Raw genomic sequence first — 7,715 nt, 5'->3', positions numbered from 1 at the left:
GGGTCTTTATTTCTATAGAGCGTTGGTGGCTTTGGGCTGGTACAAGGAACCAAAAACACATGAGGAAACATTTCTAGTGATATTCCTTATCACAGAACAATAAACAGATAGGGTAGCTGTACATGTAAAACTGTGACAAATGTTTTTTTGAACAGGATGCAGATTAACCCATCACGTTTATACTCCAATTGCTGTTAATTGCATTATAAAGAAGGAAACAGTATAAACACCCACCTGTATCGCTTCCCAGCTCTTGGAATTCTACTGCTGAAAATGCAGTTTTACCCCTTTTATAGACGAAAACACATCACGCGATGCTGACCCCCTCCCAGTGATTACCATGGTAACGATAAATATATTTTGAAAAGTGAAACTTACTGTGTTGTTGCACTGCAAACACTTACCCAGCCCAGTTATATACGGCTAGAAATAACTAATCTATTGATAAATAACCATACCACAAAAAAGAAAATGTTTTACCAGCCTGGTGTATGGGCTTATAAAATATGAGGAAATGTTTAGAGAAAATCTGCCCAACTGCTACATAACCCACAGTTTTATTCTTTCTACTGTTTCTATTCTGCAAAGTAATATAAGGGGCAATTTACCCATATTAATCATTCCAAGGATATTACAAGTTATACAGGTCAGGGAACTCTGAGTATCACTTACTGTATGTATTATAAGGGATAATGTACCCCCTACTGTAAATGATAAGGATATTAGAAGTCACTGAGGGGTTCTGTAGCCATATAAAGGCACAAGGCTGCAGGCTGAGTTATACAGGGAACTCTGAGTATCACTCATGTATTATAAGGGATAATGTACCCCCTACTGTAAATGATAAGGATATTAGCAGTCACTGAGGGGTTCTGTGCCCATATAAAGGCACAAGGCTGCAGGCTGAGTTATACAGGGAACTCTGAGTATCACTCATGTATTATAAGGGATAATGTACCCCCTACTGTAAATGATAAGGATATTAGAAGTCACTGAGGGGTTCTGTGCCCATATAAAGGCACAAGGCTGCAGGCTGAGTTATACAGGGAACTCTGAGTATCACTCATGTATTATAAGGGATAATGTACCCCCTACTGTAAATGATAAGGATATTAGCAGTCACTGAGGGGTTCTGTGCCCATATAAAGGCACAAGGCTGCAGGCTGAGTTATACAGGGAACTCTGAGTATCACTCATGTATTATAAGGGATAATGTACCCCCTACTGTAAATGATAAGGATATTAGAAGTCACTGAGGGGTTCTGTAGCCATATAAAGGCACAAGGCGGCAGGCTGAGTTATACAGATATGGGATCCCTTATCCTAAAACCCATTATCCAGAAAGCTTCGAATTACGGAAAGCCCGTCTCCCATAGACTCCATTTTAATCAAAGAATTCAGAATTTTAAAACTGATTTCCTTTTTCTCTGTAATAATAAAAAAAAAACCTTGTAATTGATCCCCACTAAGATATAATTACCCCTTATTGGATGCAAAAGAATCCTATTGGGTTTATTTAATGTTCAATTGATTTTTTAGTAGACTTAAGGTATGAAGATCCAAATTACGGAAAGACCCCTTATCCGGAATACCCTTGGTCCCGAGCATTCTGGATAATGGGTCCTATACCTGTACAGGGAATTCTGAGCATCGTGTATTTATATTAAAACTATATATAGGTTACAGGTCACAGAGGTGTTTATGAGCATATATATTTTGTCTAGACCTGCGCTTAAGGGCAAATGCCCATACCTGGTGCACTCTTACCTTCCAATTTGTGCCTGTATGTTACCCAACCACTCAGACTGTAAGCTCTACGGGGCAGGGACCTCCTTCCTACTGTCTCATACCACACTTAATCTCTCTTTATTTATACTTATTTATTGTATTTATTATGACACTTGTCCTCCCTGTGTGTAATTGTGTATATTATAAGATTATACAGTGATGTGTGTCCTTGTAGTGCTTTATAAATAAAGTTATACATACATACATACTGTACATATAAAAGCCGAGTGCTCTAATGCAGGCTATGGAACTTCAAGATGCCTTCTAAGATCTGGATTACAACACTGGACATACATTATACATTTGTAACACTTGTTTGGCTGTAATTAGGGGTATATACCAGGCTAGTTTGGACCCCCTTTCCCAGGATGGGCCTCCGCTATATGGGAGCTGTGTCTGGGGATATATGGTGTAGTTGAACTACAACTCACACTGGTGTTGTGCAGTAGATTAAAGGAATAGGACGCCAGGAGCTCTTGCAGATTAACTAGATGAAGCTTTATTGTCCAAGACAATGTTGTATCAATGCAGGGATCAGCAAATACTCACACAGAGTTGAGGTAGACCAGCATACAGCAGTACAATCGATAACACAAATGAGCAACAGGTGGAATATGATACTTCCCTAGTACTCCCTTCTCATCAATAGGTCGGGTAGGCAAAGCACCAACAGAAGGATAGGTATAGGCAGCTCACCTGCGTAGTCCCTTCTCATCAAGAGGTAGGGCAAGGCATATTTGCTAACCTAATTCCCTAGCACTTCTGTGTCCCTACGATAAGGCAATAAAGGCCTAGTAGGAAGATTACTCCTTTCCTAGTATTCTGGATGGGGCTAAAGACTGCCCTTGCTAAATAAGTCTGACTGATCTCACACCTCCTAGAGGGTGCTATGACAAATACTGCTATGCTGTCTTTTCCTCATTCACGGGGCCCTGTCCCCGACTTATCAGATGAAATGCTACTGGGGCCTTAGTGCTCCAGGCTCAGTGGACTGATGCCCGCAAGCAGTGGCAGCCAAAGAGGAAGCCACTCCATCCTGCTAGACACTTTATTAGCCTACAGGGGGAGTGGTCAACCTGTATAGACCTATAGGGAATAGTATTAGAACTGTAACTTAAGTACAGGGGCTATTACCCAATAACAGTAAAGGTGTGAAGAGGTAGGGGATAAAGCCATAGGGAGCTTAACACTATGGGTCCCTACACATTTATAAGGATACATTTTACAGAACATTTATGGGTTTTGAGTATTTTAAGAATATAACAATTTGGACTTGAACTGGCCATTATAATCAGATAAGGGAGATATGTGGTTGTTGGTATATGGATTCTTTTTCTGATGCTCCAGACTTACAGCTAGACAGTCTGGCAGCTAGAATCAACCATATTTACACATTGCCCTGTTTAAGCTACACTCTACACCTCAGTCAGCCACACCGAGTCCTGTTCTTGCTTATCTTCCTATCCATCAGCACAGCACTTTCTCCTTGATTCTAGAAGTATAAACCACTATATATTTTAATAATGGATCTTCTGTTAGGGGGGTGTACACCTCTACCCAATCAGTGTCAAAATTGCATTCCAGACTACAATCTTTTATACAAAGTCCCTTTAATTAGGTAGTTTCCTTGCCGATAGTCCCTAGGGCTAAACATTAAAGGAACAGTAACATCAAAAAAATGAAAGTGTATCAAACTAATACAAATTACTTTAAAAGTTGTGTGTTTGCTTAAAAAACATTACCATAGTTTATTAAACTGTTGTGTAGCCATTGGGGCACCTATTCAATTGAAGGGCTAGGGCACAGGTTACATAGCAGATAACCTGTGCCTTTTCTCCTTTATCCCAGTTTGAATGGCTGCCCCCGGGGCTACCCAGCAGCTTTGTTTATATAAACTATAGTAGGGTTTCTGTAGCAAACACCCCAGCTGTACCAGTGCAGGAATGGCTGCCCCCGGGGCTACACAGCGGGGTATTTATATAAACTATAGTAGGGTTTCTGTAGCAAACACCCCAGCTGTACCAGTGCAGGAATGGCTGCCCCCGGGGCTACACAGCGGGGTATTTATATAAACTATAGTAGGGTTTCTGTAGCAAACACCCCAGCTGTACCAGTGCAGGAACGGCTGCCCCCGGGGCTACACAGCGGGGTATTTATATAAACTATAGTAGGGTTTCTGTAGCAAACACCCCAGCTGTACCAGTGCAGGAATGGCTGCCCCCGGGGCTACACAGCAGGGTATTTATATAAACTATAGTAGGGTTTCTGTAGCAAACGCCCCAGCTGTACCAGTGCAGGAATGGCTGCCCCGGGGCTACACAGCAGGGTATTTATATAAACTATAGTAGGGTTTCTGTAGCAAACACCCCAGCTGTACCAGTGCAGGAATGGCTGCCCCCGGGGCTACACAGCGGGGTATTTATATAAACTATAGTAGGGTTTCTGTAGCAAACACCCCAGCTGTACCGGTGCAGGAATGGCTGCCCCCGGGGCTACACAGCGGGGTATTTATATAAACTATAGTAGGGTTTCTGTAGCAAACACCCCAGCTGTACCGGTGCAGGAATGGCTGCCCCCGGGGCTACACAGCGGGGTATTTATATAAACTATAGTAGGGTTTCTGTAGCAAACACCCCAGCTGTACCGGTGCAGGAATGGCTGCCCCCGGGGCTACACAGCGGGGTATTTATATAAACTATAGTAGGGTTTCTGTAGCAAACACCCCAGCTGTACCGGTGCAGGAATGGCTGCCCCCGGGGCTACACAGCGCGGTATTTATATAAACTATAGTAGGGTTTCTGTAGCAAACACCCCAGCTGTACCAGTGCAGGAATGGCTGCCCCCGGGGCTACACAGCGGGGTATTTATATAAACTATAGTAGGGTTTCTGTAGCAAACACCCCAGCTGTACCGGTGCAGGAATGGCGGAACCCCTACGCTGCTTCAAATGGAAGCTCCATTCCTCTAATCTAAAGGGGGGGGCCTCTGGTGTACTCTAATGTACTTGTACAGAGTAATCATGTCCCCTCGCAAGCGCCTCTTTTCCAACCCTGACAATCTAACCCCATAGTTTAACCCTTCCATTCCCTTTACCAGTTTAGTTGCACGTCTCTGCACATAACTTCTTCGTGAAATTCCTCATTTCTACATTGGTGAAATTGCCTGGAATAGACAACTTGTTATCTACAAAAATCCTCAGATCCTTCTCAGTTATGGATCCCCCTAACACACTACCATTTACTTTATAACTTGCTATGTCTCATATAATGAGGTTTTTTTTAGGTTCTTTAATGCTAATAGATGTATTAATAAGGCCACATTGTTCACATTCTCCACATTTATATGTGCCCAGAGTTTTGCAACATTTAGTAACTTTGTGGTTTCCAAAATGGCTGGCACGTGGTAAGAAAAAGGCTGAAAGAGGAATCACACAAGAAAATGTCCCAGTGTTCCCTAACAGAGGAAAGTACAACGCATGTCCTTGTCTTGTGCATAATAGGTTAAAATGAGTCTATTTGAGGCCTTATTTCATGAAACGTTAAGTCCCTCTCCTTTTTTGTCTCCTGATATAGAGAAGTGATTCCCTAGTGTGTAATAAAGCATATTGGTAGGCTCTGGGTCTGTTCTCTATAGTCTTAAATATTTGGTATAGTAAATATGCCTGTTTTCTAAATTCTTGATCTGAAAAACAGACTTAAGTACTTAATACTGTACCTTAAGTGACTGGATCATACCTTCTTACACCTGTCAGTTTCAGCCAACACCTAACTGAATAAGTTCAATGGAACCATTATGATTGGATGCCTGTGACTGTACTAACCCTCAAGGGTTTAAATGCCGGGGAATTCCCTACCAGTCGGAGAAGAAGCCACTCCGATGGTGGTGAAATGTTTTCCAGAAAAACTCAGAAAAGTCCAGTTGTTTTAGACGTAATTCTACTAGATACTGGAAAAATATACATTGTCCATAGTCTTCTATTGAAACTTCCCCTTATCATATTTGATAAATCTGCCCCTAAATTATTACAGGTGCCTATAAGGTATAACACATTTATCTTTTTTTAACTGATTCAAATTACAATCAAACATTTCATGCAAATGAATTGTATATGTATAAAGCTTCTCACCAGCTCATTGTATCCCATGCCTGTTAGCCAACCATTAAAAAGACAAACTGCCATATAACACAGTATAACACAGTGTATATGTCTATAATCTGATCTCTTTGCCATGGAAATTAGTTTAAAGAAGGGAGTGAGTTGTACTTAATAAAGATTCTCTCCTTGATACAGTCCTGCCCAAAATGATTTCCTATTAATGATCTTTCACCCTTTGCAGGCCACACAAGAACAGGTATGGTGATAACACTTCATACTTATTGCTTCCACATATATATTTCAGAATCTATAACTATATTAACTATGAATTGCTGAGTGAGTATTGGTGCACAGTTTTCTGCTAATAGAAGATGGGTTATACTCATCCAGGAGGGTCACTCTCGGGATCAGGCAACACTCACTTTATTAGAGGATTATAACAAAAACATTGACTGCTGCACACACTCTCTGCAACATTAGGCACCTCCCAGTGATTGCACCTTTCCTTCTCCTTTAGGCACTGATTCTCCTATCACTCATGTTGGCTGGGATATATTTTAGTTATGGACAGTTACTGCACACAGGACAAGGGGTGAAGGTGTTGTTTACCTGCAGTACACTGCACTTTGAGGTCATAGATGAAGTTCCAGCAGTTCAGCAGTAGCAATTCCTTGCAGTCAGATGGCCAGTGAAACTGCTGTGATCACGCTGTGGAACTAACGTTACTGGGGCTTGCTATATTTTAAAGGAAAGCTATACCCCCAGAATGAATACTTAACCAACAGATAGTTGATATCATATTAAGTGGCCTATTAAAGAATCTCCCCAAACTGGAATATATATATCAGTAAATATTGCCCTTTTACATCTTTTCCCTTGAGCCGCCATTTAGTGTTGGCTGTGTGCTCCCTCAGAGATCAGCTGACAGGAAGTAATACAGCTCTGACTGTAACAGGAAGTAGTATGGAATTTGTCCATTCATTGGCTAATGTGGCCTAGTATGTATGTATGCCCTTGGCTTGTTTGTGTGCACCGCTTTTCCTATGATACCAGGAGGCGGCCCTTAATTGTTAATGGCTCCATTCAGTCCAGAAATTGAGGTCTCAGGGGACACTCAGCCACCATCACAGCAACTGGAGTCAGAATACTGAATTTTAGAAACTAATATAGATGAAGCTCCAATGTGGACTAGTGTTAATCCCTCAAAAAAGCACTTTTGCCATCAATAAATACCCTTTATGTGAGAATAGATGAACTATCCCTAAACAAAACCTCTTATATCCAGTACTGCAACCAGAACAAAAAGAAAAAAGAAGCTAAAAACCGGTCTCCATTCCTATTTCCTGCTAACAACTGGTTTACTCAGGAGATATAATAACTGTATCAATTCTGAAAGCTGGAGAGAGAAAAAATATAGAAATACATTTGAGAAATAATTCTGAAGGCTCAATGTGTGCTTTTTTGCCTCAAATGTAAAGAACACAAAATAAAGGTTTTTCAGTACTTATGGATAGCGATGAGTGAAATTTTTCGCAGGCATGGATTTGCAGTGGAAAAATAAAATAACAGAACTTTCCCCACAATTTGCTTTTATTAGATTTACTTAGTAGGCTAAAGCTTGGACATAGAGTCTAAGGATCTATGTGTTAGCAAATGTGGTAAATGTTTATATTTGGTTACGGCTTGAGCTTGGAAGTTAATTTTTTTGTTTTGGATTAAAGAAAAATCTCCTGTTTTCAAAGATATTTTGTCACATTTGAGCTCTCTGTGCCTCCCGGAGGCAATCAGATTTAGATTTGCAAGTCTAAAGATTTATTTTTAAAAAAATGTG

The sequence above is a fragment of the Xenopus tropicalis genome, chromosome 7, assembly GCF_000004195.4.
Source record: "Xenopus tropicalis strain Nigerian chromosome 7, UCB_Xtro_10.0, whole genome shotgun sequence".
NCBI classification, from domain to species: Eukaryota; Metazoa; Chordata; class Amphibia; order Anura; family Pipidae; genus Xenopus; species Xenopus tropicalis.
Note: the sequence above shows the minus strand (reverse complement) of the source record.